Source organism: Palaemon carinicauda, chromosome 19 (genome assembly GCF_036898095.1).
Source record: "Palaemon carinicauda isolate YSFRI2023 chromosome 19, ASM3689809v2, whole genome shotgun sequence".
NCBI classification, from domain to species: Eukaryota; Metazoa; Arthropoda; class Malacostraca; order Decapoda; family Palaemonidae; genus Palaemon; species Palaemon carinicauda.
This window is the reverse complement of record NC_090743.1, coordinates 53456373-53466372: the sequence shown is the minus strand read 5'-3', so window position 1 is coordinate 53466372 and position 10000 is coordinate 53456373. Positions and strand designations below refer to the sequence as shown.

General features: G+C 33.0%; 1 long non-coding RNA gene across 1 annotated transcript in view; it reads left to right on the top strand.

Moving 5' to 3' along the window:
* LOC137658245 (uncharacterized) overlaps positions 1 to 10000 on the top strand; it is a 451790-nt gene that overhangs the window by 857 nt on the left and 440933 nt on the right. The window lies entirely within an intron of this gene.

The window sequence follows — 10000 nt, the reverse complement described above, 5'->3', positions numbered from 1 at the left end:
CTTATATTGGTATTCTTTATCCAGATTCATAATTATACCTATTTAATAAAATTCTTGTATAATTGCTTTATTATCAACGACAATTTTGCTTAGATCAATACTTTTGAAGTTAAAATTAGAAAATAATTTTTACATGAGGCAATATAATGGCAGCGAGAAGCATGTGCATTCTGTATCCTATGCAGCTCGAAAGGAGCATGGTTATATGCTTATGCTGCTTACAGGCATGATGGTTTTACTAATGCTTTAAGCATGTAATGATGCGTTTCACCGATCAGAAACATATATTTGTTAGTATTTTTTTTTTGTACCAGCAAGGAATATGGTCACCAGTTTTAACATTGAATGTCACCGGCAGAAAAATGGTTTCAAGATGCTCGTGTTGGTATTGTTGAGAATATATTGCTGTTTTATCTTCTGAGGGAACATGCTTACGAGGTTACTGTTCTAAGATGTAACAGACAGGTAGCATCCTTATAAAATCACTTACAACATGCTTTTGCTGATGCCTGAAACATGATTAAAGGTACACTATCTGATCCCTTCAGCAGGAAACATGCTTGCGGACATACTGGTCTTTAACCTCACTTGTAAGAAACATGCTTATATCGATGCTTGGAACATGCTTACCTGTTTTCTTAGCAGTGACAGCCTGGCTTCTAGGGTCCACCCCAAGAGACATCCTATGCGTCAATCGTGAGGTAATGCGTTTTAGGCTTAATGTAATTCACTCAAGTTACTAGGCGGCGGACAAATTGCAGATGTCAAGTCTTTACAGCTTGTTCTTCGGCTTTCAGTATCCGCAAATTGGTATAATTTTCTTTTTCTTTTGTTTGATTTTGTTATAAAGTATTATTAGTTTATGTTATGGAGTATTTTTCAAAATTTGTATTGATTTTTATCTGATAATTGTTACTAATTCGTTCGTATGTTATTTCCAGTACTTTCACCCTGCCAAATTTATATACTTATCCTTTTTTTATCAGTTTGGTTTTCTGTTTAAAGTTATTTTTATAGTTTTATTTTTTATTTTATAAATGGTACCAATTCGTTCGTATGTTACTTCCCGTACTATCACCCGGTTAAATTGATGTATAATATTTGTATGTATTATCATTAAATTTATTTTTCATTTTATAAATGTTACCAATACGTTCGTATGATACTTTCAGTACTAAATCTCCACTGGTTTTCTTATCATATGTTTATTTTTCATCATATTTTTAAATCTGTCATTTGCAATGAGCAAAGAAGTACCGAAGATGATTTATCGATGTGGATATGAATTGAAGGATATTATCTTACTTATGTAAATTAGATTGGAGTATTTTTACTAATAACCTTAGCTTATGGTTTCTAGATCTAATCTACAAAGACTATATTTAAACCATCTCTCTCTCTCTCTCTCTCTCTCTCTCTCTCTCTCTCTCTCTCTCTCTCCCCCGTTCTGTTAAGCGTAAGGTCTCGCTTGTTTAATCCGTTTGATTTCATATAATTATCCCCTTTGTAAATCGGAACTTCAATGAAATCGCCGCGGCGTCTCCCGAGTGAGTGAGTGTGTGTGGCTCGCTTTTAAAGCCAGTGGCAGTTTTTGATGTATTATCATTTGATGTGAATGCAATCTTGCTACTACAATATGCGAGCATGTGTGCATCGGGCGATTTTATCGCTCGTATTCGTGGTTGTTGTGGTTCAGCTGGATGAGTCTCTCTCTCTCTCTCTCTCTCTCTCTCTCTCTCTCTCTCTCTCTCTCTCTCTCTCTCTCTATATATATATATATATATATATATATATATATATATATATATTGTGTTTGTGTGTGTATGCGCGTATCCGGTCCGCCCCTCTTATAAAGTATATATATATATATATATATATATATATATATATATATATACAGTATATTCTTATATATTCTTCAATATCCTTTCTCTCTCTTAACATATACTGAATATGCATATAGATATGGATATATGTATCTAAAGTACTGTCTCTCACTATATATATGTGTGTGTATATACTCTATATATATATATATATATATATATATATATATATATATATATATATGTGTGTATGTGTGTAAGTGTGTGTATCTCAGGTTGTAAGTTCATTATCTTAACGTTTGCTTCGTCTTCCATATAATTACTCTAAATGGTTTCGTCGCTCCCTCATTTATTTTATCATTTCACATATCTTATCATCACTGGTCTTTCGGTAAGGGTAACGTAATTTATACTCTTGACATTTGGGTTATCTCAGGAACCTTCGTCCTAGTCCCCCCCCCCCTCTCTCTCTCTCTCTCTCTCTCTCTCTCTCTCTCTTGGGTCTGCAGAATCATAAGCATCAGTCCTTCCTTTCCTGGCCTTTTCTTCCTTTCTTCTCTCTTCAGACATTCCGACGCCACTTTTCTCCTGCTTATACTTCCCGAGGCGCCTTTTGACATGTTGTTAGCTCCTGTAGGTGTCTAACTTTTTTTTGTACAATCATATCTGTTGGTAGATACCTACATGTGTATACATATATGTATATAGTATGTATGCTCACATATATATATATATATATATATATATATATATATATATATATATATTATTCCACGGTAATATTATAAGGTCCCGTGTAAATTCTTCAAATTTTATGTTTATTTCTGAATATCTTCAAGCATTCAGATTTTATATTCAAATTTTATTGTGCTACTCTTTATATTGAAATGTATTTCCATTGTTGAATGTATATTATTCTTAAAGGAAGCCATGAGACAACAGGTGAAATTGTAAAGGAACCATCCGTAAGATTTTTTTGTTTCCATCCAAGCACATGTATATATATGTATTTATGCAAATATACAGACACACACACACATATATATATGTGTATATATATATATATATATATATATATATATATATATATATAGAGAGAGAGAGAGAGAGAGAGAGAGAGAGAGAGAGAGAGAGAGAGAGAGAGAGAGAGAGAGAGAGAGTGCTACAAGTGAATGGTGCAGTATTGTAGGATCACTCGACGCTATACTAATGAGCCTTGTGTGGAAGTGTATGAGAAAGCCAATGCCCCGGGAGCTTTCTGCCATACAGGGACTTTTCTGCAAAATAGTTTTATTACTCTAAGTGTGAATTTTACAGTGATAGCTTTCTCCTCTTCTTAGGGCCAGTCCTTGTAAGGGGTATTTGTTTACTGCTTGAAGGGATTCCCTCGAAGAACTTTAAGGGTTGAATATTGGTTATATTTCACCATTTATTACTGTATATGGTACGCCTTTTCCTCTCTATAGGGATGGAGTTTTTGTACCCCATTTATAGCTGTGTAGACTTAGAGCGATAGTCTGGGATCTATCACGTTCCCAGAAAACCTTAGCTTGATTGGAAACGTCTCTGTCCGGCGATCTGTTGGAAGAGGGTTCAGGACCGGCTCAAGTAAGATATTTTCATGTAGTGTCTGCAACCTCACACTTCTTGTGAGCAAGGATGGGGGTTTGGCGTAGCCTATAATTCTACCTGGTGAGATATCAGCAGCGATTGACCTTTAACCTTAAACTTTAATCTTTTTGTAGATCAAGGATGACATATACAGTATATATATATATATATATATATATATATATATATATATATATATATATATATATATGTATATATATATATATATATATATATATATATGTGTGTGTGTGAGTGTGTATATATACACACACATATATATATATATATATATATATATATATACCGTATAAATATTTTTTATCAGCATGAAATAAGAATTATGTGTACAGTATGTATTTAGTTATTGACTTGATACCGTATGATGTACAGCATATCGAATATTTCATGCTGTATTGCATGAAAGTGTATTCTTTTATAGATATAAATTACTTTTATGCTTGCAATTTGTAACTCATATCGCCCGAATCATATAGTAAGTTACCCATTGAATTAATACTCATCAATCTGCACTTGACCTTATGAAAATACATACGTGCATTCCAGTAATGTGTGTTTTTGTTTTGTTTCTGAGTTATCAATACACTTATCAATACCAATGCACTTTTTAGGTAAAATGGTATTGAGTGCTACAGAACGGTAATTTGAGAGAGAGAGAGAGAGAGAGAGAGAGAGAGAGAGAGAGAGAGAGAGAGAGAGAGAGAGAGAGAGAGAACGCCGGACAATGTCAAGTACATCTATCATAATAGTTTAACCATAAGGGAAAATTTATAAGTATATATATATATATATATATATATATATATTTATATATATATATATATTTGTGCTTGTATTTTCATAAATAACATCATAAGAAGGGTGTTACACTTACAGCTTGCTATGAGATTATGGAATGCGGTTCCTGACCAACGTCCTGTTTTACCCTGGCTGCAACTTACCAGATTACCCCAACTACCAGGTACATTGCTCATTCCATGAGTCAAGAGTTTTAATGTACCGATATGGTGAAAGGGTTTGTGTATCGCCATGGGCTATTAGTCAGGAACACCCATAGTAGGTTGGTTTGCTGTGAGCGAGCGGGCTAAAATATTCCACCATTATCAATCCGCAGTGAAAAGCGTGGTGAAGAAAACTGACCAAACCCCAGACATGAATAAGTACATGTCTGAGGTCTTAGTCCTGCAGTGGAGTAAAAACGGCTGCATTTTTTGTTATTGGTGTAGTTATATTATTCGTTTCTCTATTTTATATGAGTTAAGGCAAATACTGGGGTTTTGGGGAGTGAATAAGGAAGAGTCGGAAATATGCCAAATGTATAACAACACTAACTGGAAAGATGGAAAATCCGATTAATAAAGTATTTGGTGTCGTATTAGTAGCTGAAACCGGAGGGCTTTTTTTGGTAATGGTATTGGCTCTTGAATAATGTAATAGACGCTAGATGTTATTGTTCCGAAAATTGATCTCTTTCTCTCTCTCTCTCTCTCTCTCTCTATCTCTCTCTCTCTCTCTCTCTCTCTCTCTCTCTCTCTCTCTCTCTCTCTCTCATCTAAAAATACTAATGACATTGTCGTCAATGAAAAATGTAAGGCGTCTAATTATAATTTTTATGTTGAAACTAATTGTCACACAGTTAATTTGTTTCCGGAATATATTTTTTTATTTTTTCCTTTTTTATCCAATCCAACAAATGTATGTGGTGAGACTCTTAATAAAGCTGATGAACTTTGGAAATTGAATGATAAAATTTTTCCTTTTGGATTTGTAAATGTTTATATCGATTACAGTTGCTTGGTTTTCATTGTAATCTTTGTTCACACGGCTTTGTGTGTTTTAATGCGTATAATAGGTATTTTGGAGTTAAAAGTAGTGCACAGGTGTTTAAAAGCCCATTCTCAAACAGTCATCTTATCTATACATATACTCTCTCTCTCTCTCTCTCTCTCTCTCTCTCTCTCTCTCTCTCTCTCTCTCTCTCTCTCTCTCTCTCTCTCTCTCGTCTGCATTCTTGACGTATTGTAACGTTCTTTAAATACATATAAATACAAGTCTCATTCGTCTCACTATTGGAGTTCGTTGTGCCAGTAAGATAACCCTTTTCGTTTGAATGTTATCGATGAATAAACTCTTAAGCTTCTCTTCTACATAAACTGGTCTTTATTATTAATCCGATTAAGAATCGGGGATTATTAATCTTATTGGGAACTCGGAAGTTATTCTCAGTTCTCGTTACAGTGGAAGAAGGTTGCATTTTCGGATTGTTTCCGGAATACTTTGATTCTAGTTAGTACTCATATATATATATATATATATATATATATATATATATATATATATATATATGCATTCTATTATTAGTCGTAATGGAAATTATTATTATTATTGTTATTATTATGTTTTAAAAGTAGCAGTGGTAGTGTTGTTTATTTTCTTTCATGGATTGTGTATGATTTTGAAATTGAGCTGGTCAGTTATTTCCAGTGATAACTTTACGTAATATGAGATCATCCCCAAAATTCAAATGAACTCAACTTTACCTGAACGATGTAAAACCGGCGGTAAAAATATCATTTTTTTTTTTACTTATTTCTAGGCCTAATATCCTCAAGCGAGTATTGTATCATTCTTAGAAAGAATTGACAAGTACAATATTGAAGTAATTTGTTTTACCATGGCAGCGGAAAAGTATTAGAAATACGGAGTAATGTATTACAAAAGTCTGGCGTAATCTATTCGTTTCTACTTGCGTAGCTTTCGGCAGCTTTATTTTTTTTTGTACTCGATTTATTTTCCTTCGTTTTGTTTATTTATTTATACTCAAATATTCATATATTTAATTTTTCGCTGCTAGAATTTATTTGGCTTGCTTGAATATTTTTCTCCAAAGTATACAAAAAATTACTCCGTGAAAAGTTGTTGTGCAAAAACACATTTTTTCGTTTCACATGCAACGTGAAAAAGAAAATATTTTCATTTTTTCACTCGCGTTGCCGTGGTATGCCATCGTATGTTACTTGGCTTTCCGATGACTTTAGTGGTCGAAGAACTATTGGCATATTTCGTCATTTATTTTCTTTTCCTTTCTTTATCGAGCGATGTTTTGTTGTTTATGTATTATATTGTTTTGTGTTACTATAAAGAAAAAACCTATAGGTGATACGTGTTTCATATGTATACTATATATATATATATATATATATATATATATATATATATATATTATATATATATATATATATATATATATATATATGTATATATATAATGTGCGTGTACAGTTTATGAATGTATATATGTACGTTTTTGACATTGTCTTCTTTCATAACATTAACGCTCACCCTTTCAAGGGGCAGTTCTTTCACTCTCATTTTGGTTGACAACTCATTCCATTCTTTTTTTATCATCTCTAATACGTGGAGTGAATATTATCTAAATTAATTAGGATTATATTATATTAAGAATTACGTTAAACTGATTTTCTATGTATATTTTTTCAATTATTCATTTACTATTATTTTTTCACATATGTTTAGAGTTTTTATCATATTTTAGTATGAGTTTTACCCATTCTTTTGGTGTGTATTTTCCCCTTCTCGAGGTCCAAATTTTCCCTTTAGGTTTTATCTATCCTTTGTTGATTTTGTGTCTTTCTCTTTGCCTTATGCTAAATCCTTTTTGTACAGCTTCTCTCTTTAGTTTGTTTCCTACTTTCTTTCATTTGGTTTTTTTCTATTCTTCTACATGACATCATGATATGTGAAAGTTTTCTTTACCAAGTGCTTTCTTTGTGTACAGATGCGTAATTTATAAAAATATGAAAATTAAAAGTTTGATACTTTTCTGGTAACAGCAGTTATTAGTTCGTGATTTCGATCCAAGGATAAGGGTAACTCCTTAATGTTAGGGATCCTGGTCCAATCTGCATTGCCCGCGAAATTTTATGAGGTTGGCCCATGGCCAAAACTGGCCTTCGACGAAAGCTTCATGCAAATGCATAAGTAGGGTTTTGCCTTATGAGATTACCTAGGAATTAAGTTTGATTAACCTTTTGTCATTGTTAATCTTACCGCAAGGTATTGTTTAAATACTTGCTTGAATTTACGTGTAAGCTTGAGCTGGTGCTTGAATTTTCGCGTAAACGCGAGAACAAGCTTGAGATTACGCGTAAGTTTGATAACATGTTTGAATTTATGCGTAAGCTTGAGAACAAGCGTGTATTTACCTGTAAGATTGAGAACACGCTTGAATTCACGTGTAAGATTGAGAACAAGCTTGGAGTTACGTGTAAGCTTGATAACAGGCGTGAAATTACTTGTAAGTTTGAGAGCCAGTTTGAAATAACGTGTAAGGCTGAGAAAAAGCTTGAATTTGCGTGTAAGCTTGATAACAAGCTTGAAATTGCGTGTAAGTGAGACAACAAAATCTCCAACGAAAGCGTATCGTCCAATAAAAAAAAAAATGCGCATATTTTGAAAGGGGAACCGAAATTGTATATTCCAACAATCGGTACGGAATTCAAAAAGTGAATCCGTCGGCTAATCCATCTTTCGGTTCAAGTTCCTTCAGTTGTTGCTGCAAGAGATTATGTTTGTTATTGCCTTTTGCTTTTCTTGGTCTAATCGACCTTTTTTTCAGTTTCCATTTGTTTTCTGATGCCTTTTCGTTTTATTTTTTTCGTCTGGGAGACTGCGATCAAATGTGGTAATTACACTGCATGGAATGAGATTTATTAATTCAAGTTCTGTGTTTCCTGACGCATTTCTTACCTCTTTGAAAATTCTGTCTCTAAGACCGTAATGATTGTGATATCAAGTTGTTTCGCTATTGTTACAATTGACATTACTCCTATAGTCAATCAAAATTCTTTATATTTATTTTTTCTCATCTTCATCCAAATTAATACTGTACCTGTCCCTTCTAAAGAATGCCAATATTTGATTAATTTTTGCAATGGTATCTTACTCCCATCAAATGCATTATGTTGTTCTGTATATTTTTTATTCAGGATTCTGAGATTAATTAAATTTCACACGATAGGATACTTGTTATCGCTTTTAGTAGGAACTTGAAAGGTTGAAAGTTAAATACTTTGAACATAATAAAAGATGTTCATGTCATTTAATTTGATCTAGTCCCAATCGCTATATCGTCAGGAAAAATACAAATTACTTTTTAAATTTTTCATTCTCATATCATTTATTTTGATACAACTTAATAACTACTCTGCATTGTCTGTGAAATTTTTACGCTCCTTTTTTTTTTCTTTTTTTTTTTCTTTTTTAAATCATATTCGAAATTTAGACATATTCCCCAAAAATCTCAATACTCCCCCGATCTTTTATCGTGTGGCCTGAAAATGAATAAGGAACCTCAGACCTCGACAAAAATGTTTTCATAACACACTTGCGTTTATTTTTCCACCTACATTTTCGTTGCTTCTAGAATTATCGCGCAAAGTGACCATTACTCTATTTTTTACGTCTTTGGGACCATAAATTTTGCATATTTAAACGTGTTTTTCATATTCAAATAAGCCATATATTTTTTATATATTGATGTCTGGATTCTGTTAACGACCGCGGAATCAGAGCCTCAGGCGAAATCACACAAAAGCAACAGATTCTGACCGGCCGGGAGTCGAGACCCTGGTCCAGGAAACTTGTATGAGCATTGACATACCACTTGGCCACGAAGAAAGATAAAAGTCAATGACAATTCTTCTGTACTTATACCTGTCGAATGCCAAGTCACAAACATACCAATTAGCTACGATGGTGAAGATGGATTGATTTCAATTCTAAGTACAAAAAAACCGGAATTCGACAGGTATAAGCACAGAAGAATTGTCTTTGACTTTTATCTTAATTCGTGGCCAAGTGATATGTCAATGTTCATACAAGTTTCCTGGACCAGGGTTTGACTCCCGGCCAATCAGAAGCTGTTGTCTTTGTTTTCGCCTGGGGCTATGATTCCGAGAACTAACATGATATTTACCATTAGTTAACAATGCAATTATTTTCAAAGTATTGCTGCGTGCGTACTTATACTTTGATGTACTTTACCCAAAATGTTAAAGATTCGTCCTTGAGATATATCCAACATATCTACTAAGTGTGGTCAAAATCAGTACCGCAGTCTTTGAGTAAAATTGCTCTCAAACAAACAAACAAATAAATAAACTAAGAAATAGACGACAAGGATGAATACGTACCCTTCACGATTTTTGCGAAGGCAATGAACGGGTAGATTTCTAAAATGGAATAAGTAAAATGCCTCGAGCATTTTTGTGTTCATTAGGGAATTTTTCTCTTATATTTATACGTTAATTTGTATTTATATATTTATTTACTGCAATTTTTAATTTCATTTTCTTGCACTTATTAGTTTTGTTATTTCATTTTACAATTTCCAAACTAGTTAAATCTTCGGCTATTGAAAACGGTTTTACAAACTTACTTAATTCATATCCTCCTGTTGATAGCTATTGATTTCAAATAAAACATTGCAGTAAGATAAGAAATATATACATCATAGATAAT